This window comes from Erpetoichthys calabaricus, chromosome 2 (assembly GCF_900747795.2).
Source record: "Erpetoichthys calabaricus chromosome 2, fErpCal1.3, whole genome shotgun sequence".
NCBI lineage: Eukaryota > Metazoa > Chordata > Cladistia > Polypteriformes > Polypteridae > Erpetoichthys > Erpetoichthys calabaricus.
Window position 1 is genome coordinate 36,591,075 of NC_041395.2, and position 9,808 is coordinate 36,600,882.

The window sequence follows — 9,808 nt, forward strand, 5'->3', positions numbered from 1 at the left end:
GTATCCTGTAACGTGAATGAATTCCATGACTATTCTTTCCTGATTACATCTTGCCTGAAGAAGGGGCCTGAGTTGCCTCGAAAGCTTGCATATTGTAATCTTTTTAGTTAGCCAATAAAAGGTGTCATACTGCTTGACTTCTCACTCAGCTCCTCCTGATAGTCTGTAATAATGCACCTCAGCATAGACTTTGTCTGATGATACAGTACCTGAAAGAGCTGTAAAAGCCATAATGATGGTATGAAAATCCAGCAGTAACTGACGATTGATCTTTTAGCAGCACGGCTGTGAGAGTGTTACCTCCTTCTTCTAGTATCTGTGTTTGCTGTGACGACTTGATTGCAAGGCATACTTAGAACAGGAGGAGTTTTAAGCTGTGGCTTCTGCCAATCTAGTTACCTGTGGTGAAGTCGCCGACATGGTCGATGACATAAGCACACACACCTTCAATTGAATTGTTTAAAACTCGACTAAAGACACATTTCTATTCTCCAGCTTTCTATGATCTTCAGTGATATTGATGGTTTCCTCCTCTTAGTCATTTGTTTGTTTTCAGTTTACTGCTGGTTGTATTGTGTTTTACTGTATTTTATTCTATTTATTTTATTTATATTTGTTGTATGTTTTAATGTAAAACACTTTGGCTACAGCATTACTGATATTGTTTTAAAAGTGCTCTATAAACAAATTAACATTGACAAAAGAATAAAATAATTGAAAATGGTGTAAATACAGTACTGTACTATTTTTCAGTGTTAGTAGCAACTGCCATGTATTCATCTGGATCAAAACCACTAAGTTTTGTTTGTTAGTAAGTAAAATGGAAATTGCTTGATGACAATTAATTGCAAGGAACATTTTTGAGTTTTATGTTTATCATATTTGCGGAAGTTGCTTAAGTTAAGACTGCTGTTATCTGAGATCCACCTATAATAATAATAGTAATTAAAGTGATTTGTTTCCTGCAGGTAGTGATAATTATTTTCCCTAAGTTGAGAAGTTCAGCTTCCTTGGTGTCTTGCTACCAAGTGAGGTTAATGAATTGCAGATGAATTGGTAGAGCAGTAAATGTTGTGCGCATGTTGGATTTGGTGAAGCAGCCAATCCCCAAGTGGAGCCCTCAGTTTCACTGTCTGCTCAGAGCTCAATCCTCACCTATGGTCACACATTCTGGGTAGTGACTGAGCAAAGGACATACCTGTAGAGATGTTTCCATTGAAGCTTCTTTGTTCTAAAAATACTACCAGGAGATGAATAATGTTCAGAGGGGTACTTAAGGGACCGGGAGAGGATCAGTACAGTGGAACCTCGGTTCACGAACGTCTCGGTACACGTACAAATTGGTTTACAACCAAAAAGTTTGCCAAACTTTTGCCTCGGTTCACGACCACACACTCGGTATACGAACAAGTCAGTTTTCCTTTCGGTTTGTACATGTTCAGTCTCTCCCTGTGCATTTCCTGTGCAGTGACAAAAAGAGAGAGAGCGTGACAAACACACACACACACACACAGGCAGCGTGAGAGAGAGAGACAGTCGCACACACACAGGCATCGCCAGAGAAAGAGCTGGACGCATAAGGTAGGAAGGCAGTTAAAGAATGCACTGGGCTTGATTTTGTTTTCACTTCTGTAGCGTGCATTGTTGCAATGTTACTTTTCTTGGTGGTTTATTAAAATTATGGATTTTTTCAAATGTTCATTTTTTACCCTGTGCTTAAAACTCATTAAAAAAAAGTGTTTTTAGCCAGTGGTTGGTAGCGCTATAGCGCGAACTATTGCAGTGTTAGTTTTTTCTTTTGTTCAAGGTTTTCTCAGTGTTATTCAATGTTTTTACATTTAGTTTACTATTACGCTGTGCATTCTATGGTTTAATTAACTATATTTGTGCTTAAAAACGTAAAAAAAATATATATTTACATACAGTTCGTATGGTCTGGAATGGATTAATTATATTTATATACAATCCTATGGGGGAAATTGCTTCGGTTCATGACCAAATCGGTTTATTACGACCAGAGTTTTGGAACAAATTATGGTCGTGAACCGAGGTTCCACTGTACATAGAAAAGCTAAGGAAAAAAATCATTAACAAATCCCCGTATGCAAAGGAGGATTTGAAGTCAAAGCAACAAAACAGGAGTCAAAACACTAGGTAAGGATTCTTAACTCTTTCTCTGAAAATACAAATATGTCTTTTTTTGTCTTTTTCAGTTAAAACTAGGGCAGCAAACCATTCAGACCACAATGTTTCAACAGCAGCACTTCATATGACACACTGGTGATGCCTAACACCTGACCAGCAGTAGTAACTTAAAATTCGATAACTGAAAACACAAAAACTTGCACATACAAATTTTTGAAAAATAAAATCCTAGCTGCAGAACACAAGAAAGTATAATAACAACAGGTACAAACAGACAAAATGAGGCTCCTGCATAGGGCTGCAGGGCAATCAGTGGTGAGAAGCTCAGCAACACAGAATGGCCTCTAAGTATAAATGCTGTCTCTTCGGACCAACACAAGCCAGTTGAGATGGTATGAGCATGAAGTTAGGTTGCCCCCCCCCCCGGGTGCTTCCTATGGAGGGTGTTCAAGACATGACCCTGGAGCAAAAGTCCCAAAAGCAGTCCCAGGACATGACGGAGATCTAGTCCTGTCAACCAGCCCTATGTGCATCTGAGAATTCCTTAGGAGGAGCTGGTCAAGTTATTTAGGATAGGATGGCTTGGTCTGACCAGCTATATTCCTTCTTTTTTATTATTATAATTAGTAGTAGTAATAGTAGTAGCGTTATTAAAAAAAAAAAGAATCTTACTTGGAAATGAAATTAGATTTAACGTTATTTTATTTGAAAGATGAGTAAATGGTGTTCAGTATGACTAGGAGTAATTCCTTTCAACACTACCTGTTAAAAAATAAATAAACCACAATATTGTCACATTAACATTATCTTTCAATCTTGGAATAAAATGACTTTCAATTTACAGGTGGGAGGTTCAGTGCAGTGCAGAAGGCACAGAGAAAATGATTCCCTGTCCAGCTACAAGAATGAATGAAGTTCATTACTTAGAACATTTCAGGAGTTGACAATGTGGAAGCCCCCACATTCCTTGTGATGCATACTGTATATGCTTGTACCATATACCAATTCCCTTTAGCTACATTTCAAAAAGACTGGATTGTCTTTCTTGGCTCACACTTCTCATCCCTTATTCCCTATTGTCATTGTGAATCTATGCGAGAAGAATCATAGACCTCTCAGACCAATTTTCTGTGTCTGCTCATCCTGTTAGTTGCAAGGTTCACTGAGCTTTTCATAAACAAATACATAGGGAACTTTGAGCAACAGTTAGACATTGTTAAATTATTTTAAAGTTTACAGGAAAATGAACAGTCATCATACAAATGAGCTGCTCTCGTTTCTCAGATTTTTATGTTCTGTTTCCCTCTACCCTGCGTTCAGTCAGTAACACAATACTGCACACAGTCATACAAAATAATACATCTCTGAAAATAAAATAATAATCAGTAATGTGACCACCTTCTACCTGTTGAGAATCAGGAAAGAACAGTATCTGTCCTCCAAAGGACTCTGATACTAAGCAAACAGTCAGACATGTATAACCTCTACACCCTAACTGTTCTGTAAGAGTCCACTTCAAAAGGTCAGAGTAGAACGGGCACAGTAAATATCTTCCTGATGACCTCCTAGCATCTACTGTGTACAATATTCTGTATCTGCACCTTATTGCATACAAATCACTACATACTTTTCTGAGGAAGGTGTTCTGAATTAACCAGACTTTTGAAACCTTTCTGTTAAGCTGTCGGTCAACCCGCTTACACACCCACATTTATTTAACATTAGTCCTCAGGTTGTCTGAGTCTGGAGGACTTTATGTAATAGTACAGTACTTATGGCATTATTACAAGGCAGATAGAATTGAGCATAACTTATGTTTAGACAAAATGGATCTATTATGTGTAACCCAGCCAGCAGGAAAAAGTAAAATATTTAATCATTTGGAATGCATGAAACCTTCCTCCGAATACCATACGTTGGTTAAATGAGAGGAGAGCATACAATCGATTGATCTTTTTTGGTTAGATCTGGAGTGAACAACATCAGTCCTCGAGGGCCACAGTGGCTGCAGGTTTTTGTTCCAACCCAGTTGCTTAATTAGAAACCAATCCTTGCCAATAACAGATCAATGGCTTTTTAGTGTTTTAACTCTGCAATGTAAGTCAGTCTTTCATCCTAGACTTTTTCTTTCCAAGGATATCATCCAAATGACTTGAAGTCTAAAATGAATGAGTAATTCTCAGTTCTTCACTTTTGTCTCTTCCAAATATTTTATTAAACCAGATAGCTCATGATGAATACACACAGGTATAAATGGGAATATGTTAGATGGAGGACTGCTGGTTCCTTTGTTTTTTGCATCTTATTACTGTTAAGGAACAATTACAACAGTGAATGTTTAAAACTAAAATAAGCAAATAAGGGTGGGAAATGTTAATAAACGAGACAACTAAAATAAATCAGAGCAATGCCGCTTGAACAGTAATATCCCTCTGAGTCAACAAGAAACTTAACGTAACAAGGAGACTAAAGTAGTTGAAGTCCAAGACAATTCAACGGGAACTCAATATGTGCCCAGGGAATGCAGCTAAAATGAAGGTGTTACCTTCATGCCTATGTCTTGACTGCTGGTAGCTCTCCACAATGTCTAGGTAGACTGAAATGATTAATGGAGTGGCAGGAACTTAGGAAGTTCACGGAATCAGTAACACTAAAAGTCAATAGTTTGTGCATCAAAGTTTAGCTAGCTGGCAATATTCAAAATTGTAACAAAAACTCAATTCGTAATCAGAAAATGCTAACATGAACAAATTAAATTTTCTCAAAAAGTTCTTACTTTTTTGCAGGGACTGTTTAATACATATGGCTATCATTTATAGCATGGTTGCAATGATATCACGGGCCATATGGCAAGTGCATCACGTGCCAGGCAACTATGTTGTATCATAGTGACGAGAGACACAAAATGGTGGCACCAATTAAAACAAGAAATACTAAATTGTGGCATTCATACAAACAAATGTGTTGAGTGTCAACTCCCATGAAAAAAATTATCTTACTAAATGATAATGAAAATGTGTTAGCAAAGTAATGGGAAAATTATCAATAAATTCAAAACAAAAATGGAAATTATTTGCACAATCCTGGAAGCTTGTTAGGGATTTCTTCTCTCAAACTGGCTCCATGTAACCAAAGTTAAGTGCCTGCCTAAACTAACTAGCTACTCAAGGGTGCAAAAGTGGAATGAGAGTGAAAACAAAGTGCAAAAAACAATAAAAGAATGAAAGTGCAAAATATACGAACAAGAACTGACTGAAATAAATCATAAAAGTATATCAAAGTATAACAATGCTCCTTACTAACAAAAGCAGTCCTCATTTTAAATGGAAAATGGCCACCGTGACAACAGACATCGATACCATCAGCCATCTCCATTGAACAATATGATTATACTCATCATGTGACATTAAGATAACATCGCTATTCTAAATACTATGACATAATGAGAGATCATCAGAAACAAAACATCATGAACAAAAAAAAAATTAAATTAAAAGAAAAGAAACTCAGTTAAACTGTTAAATCTGACATCAAGTAACCCAGAGGTAATTTTCAAAAAATATAGAAATACCAATAGAAAATAATGCAACAGTCACAAGATTAAAACTCAAAGGTACTTAATATTTCTCTCTCGTTGCTGCTCCTCATTATCATTACCATTATTATTACTGCATATTTGGCCAACACCTTTACTACAATATCAGTTGACATTATGTTATTCACGTCCATTTTTGTAACACGTACACAGGAAGGTTAGTTGACTTGTTTAAAGTCGGACAATAAAAGTCTATAGCAGGAATTGAAGAGGCAACCTTATGGTTTAAGGTACAAAGCATTAGCCTCTACACTGCATTGCCACATTGCACTAGTGATGAACCTCACTGAATTTTCTCCACCTTAAGTTTGTTGAAATCACAAATATGTTCGGAACTTCTCTAAACTCAGTGAAATGCGTTGAAGCCAAGAGTGAAGAACAAACTGAACTAGATTTGAATGGATTATCATGGTGTGATGTTCTTTTAAGCATCCCTGACAGCTAGGGAAATGGTCCAGAATAGTCTACCAACTATCCTGGATCAATTATTGTGGCCATAAATGTGACCTGAGCTGTGAGGCAACAATGCTAACCACTGTGCTACTGCACCTCTCTGAGATAAGATGAATAGATTTAAATATCAAAACGGTATAATTTCTTGAAGACAGTGACAGACAGAAAGCATGAATTCACTAAGTCTTCTTGCCACACACATATTCGATAGCAAATACTTGCCTCTCTGGAAACGAAAAGTACAGTTGTGTTTTTCCCTGATGCTTTTGCTTTTTCGCTGCCACTGCTACCAAATAAATGCAACACTAAAGCATGTGGATTCTTCATTTCTTCCTGCTTGAATCAACCGCACTGCACACTGGGTAAGGCTCATGTATAGCACACAGGTCAAATACAAGTCCATACAAGAAGACATTACTTTTAAGACAAGAATACATATTTTCAGTTTCATTCTGTTTGTACATTTGGCGTTTAAAAGTATTCACACGTTTTCTGCTAATTTGTATTAGGTTCAGTGTTATATAATCGGGGAGCTTTCCCATCCAACATTGGCTGCTACAGCTCTGTAATGTCACACTGACCTCACAAAGTATCATAAGGTATTATCTGGGGAAAAAAGTAAATTTCCAGAAAAATACTTGACAAACAAGGTCACTAGCAGACACAGCAGATTCACTGCAAAAATGCTTTAGTGAATGTCGACTATCGACACTAGTGATGAGTAAAACAGTGGAGTTTTGTTTCACATACAGATACACAAAGTTGCATCTAAAGTTCATTTGGCATGAGATTTTGTGAAACTCACTAAAATTAGGTTTTTGATGTTTGTGGTGGGAAGCGAGGGGATATTCCACAGCCAAAACTTCTGTCTTCCTCAGTCATCCTGCAATGCTGTTACCACTACCCCAGTCCTCCTGGGCTTCTACTTTGAGTTGACACATATTCTTGTCTGCCTTGTGCACAGCCTGACTGCACATTCACACTTGGGTCAAAGGGAACACAATTTGCTTTTACTTTCCTCGACTCGATAAGCTTATTTAAGCCAGTTTGCTTCTGAAGATTTGCCAGTGGTCACACACCTAGGCCAGTGGATTTAAACAGAGAAGAAGCATCTCCACAGTGCTTGCAGGTACCTGCTCTCTATCTTTGCCCCCTTTCCACGTTCTACACCAGAATCAATTGTGCTGTGTTTTTGAACAAGAAGATAAAAGGCTGAAGGTGAGATGAAAACGTATGTAGTAATGTCATGAATGTCACTCATTGTGAAACATCATTTATTTTTGTGTTTTGTGACACAAAACACCAATGGGGGATGTTTGAGAGAGCAAACTCAAGCACAGTCAGGAACACATCTACCTCTGTAGGTCTCTGCCATGTGGGGTGAGCAATTTAGAGTGGAGATCTAAATGTTTGAGCCTGAACCTGGAAGGACTATTCTAAGGTACTGATTTTGTAAGTCACTAAAGATTATCCCCTGTGTGGTAAAACATGAACTACTATACACATTTCTAGCTTTTATTTTTTATAGTGTGGGATTCTCGGTTCAAGACTAAGTCAATGCGGAATCAAGTGTCAAGATATAATTGAATTTCAGAGAACAAAAGGAGGAGTCATTCTCGGCTAATCAATGTGCACTAAGACCACTCACCTCCATATGCTAAAATAAAGACTATTTGAGGAATTTTGGCTTTCAATATCATCAACAAAAGAAATTGTTTCCCAAGTTCATTAATTTGTAAAGAAGAATCAAAGAGTGATTGTGTTTAAGACAGTACATACTATATGGGTGATTAATGAGACAAGTGGATCTATTTTTTATGAATGGTTAGATGTTGGGAAACCAGAATGTTTACACTTGATATGAAGCATTAGTAGTTCAAAAAAGAAATTTTAAGATAAGTTTCATGACTGCGGATAACACCTCGATACATCACTGTGACCGAAAGTCCTAACAATGGAAGCTTAGCTTATGGTACCAGTGAAGTTCTGGATCCAAGCTCCTATCGACAAGTAAATGAGCACAGTTTCTTACGATGGTAAGTGTGTAGTTCGTATCGATTACACCGATTTGCTTTGGTGTTTGCAATAGTTGCTCAAGAACAAGCAGCAAGGAAACCTGTCGACCATCCCTCTTCTACTTAATGACTCTGCACAGGTTGCTAAAGCTGATCTGCAAGCCTGTTAGCTTGAAGAGATGTCTCACCCACCTTGATCTCTAGACTTTGTCCCATCTGACCTCTACATTTCCCCCAGTCTGAGGAACTACCTTTATGAAATGTGGTATATCAGTTGTGAACGGATCAAGTCAGCTACAGAGGAGTGGTTACACAGTCAAGAGAGAAAGTTCTACTAGAGCACCATATAAAGCTTTGTGAATGTTATAACACATATATTAGTGCTGACAGGATTTATAAAATAACATTCCCAAACCTGCTTAACCCAAGTTAGTGTCATGGTTGGGTTTTGGGCAAGTGCCTATCATAGCAGCAGCCGATGCATGCCAGGAAACAGACCTGGACAGTACCCCAGTTATATCACAGTGCCTACTCTCCCACATTTTACAAACAGCAATTAACCTAACCTGCACATCTTTGCAAATGAGGAAAGAAAACCCACACAGATGCAGTAAAAACATTCCAACTCCACACTGATAATGGCCAAGCACACAGGGTTCAAACTCAAGAACCTGGATCTCTAAAGCAATAGGTGTAACCACTGCACTTCTTTGCCACACTGAGTTAGGGTGACAAGTAAAACCCTTTGTAGGTCAGATCCAACACTGTTTTATCATTCCTTCATTGCTCATCCCTCCAGCCACATCACAGCCCTCTTTCCCTTCCTCAGTTTTCCCACCAAAACAAATATATACAGGTAAAGGCGCATGGACTTAAAAACATATCACTTAAAGAGATTATCTCATTTTATCTTTATTTGACTTCTGGTTCCTGACTATTTATTTAACAACAAGGCAGAGGAATTTGATTGAGAGACAGGCTTGCAGCATGGCATACTGTATCTAGAAAACCAAGTGAGAATGTGATAAATATCTGCTTCTAATAATTATATTAATCTCTGTACACCGATCCATGTTTTTTTACAATGTTTTGATTATTCAGGAGAGTAGGAAATATCAGTGACATTATCAGCACAAAAGTTTAGATTAATATAATAAATATTCCCGGCCTACCTCAAGATTAAAATGTGTGTTCTTCCAAAAAATTATCATCCAGCTTCATCTTCGTCGTGCTCCTTTCTTTCAACAGAATGTTTGCTTTTACTTTCATCCACTATGGCTGTGTTGTAATAACTGCAGACAGCGGACAACTAGTACTGCGCCGGTGTCTCTCCTCAAGCACATGGGTGTGCTTTTAATCACCTACTTATGTTTTTACCACACACTTGCCAAGCTGGGACATGTTGATTCACCTCAAGGCCACACCTTTCTGCAGGGGGGCTTGGAATTTAAATTATTCAGAAGCAAAATCATATGGAAGGAAGGGAGGGGCTGCCAGGTGGAAAAAGTGATAAGGTGATGGAAGGCGTCAATAATTAACTCTGAAGCTCCTGGAAAAAGGACCCACAGGCACCACATTAACATGGTGAAGGTATGATGAG

At 37.9% G+C, this 9,808-nt stretch overlaps 1 protein-coding gene across 1 annotated transcript in view; it reads right to left on the bottom strand.

The window, feature by feature from the left end:
• Positions 1-9,562, bottom strand: part of ltb4r2b (leukotriene B4 receptor 2b) — a 94,817-nt gene extending 85,255 nt beyond the window's left edge. The window contains exon 1 of the mRNA XM_028793591.2: positions 9,381-9,562. The gene's annotated coding sequence lies outside the window, so the exon portion shown is untranslated. The remainder of the gene's footprint in view (positions 1-9,380) is intronic.
• Between the last annotated feature and the right edge of the window lie 246 nt (positions 9,563-9,808).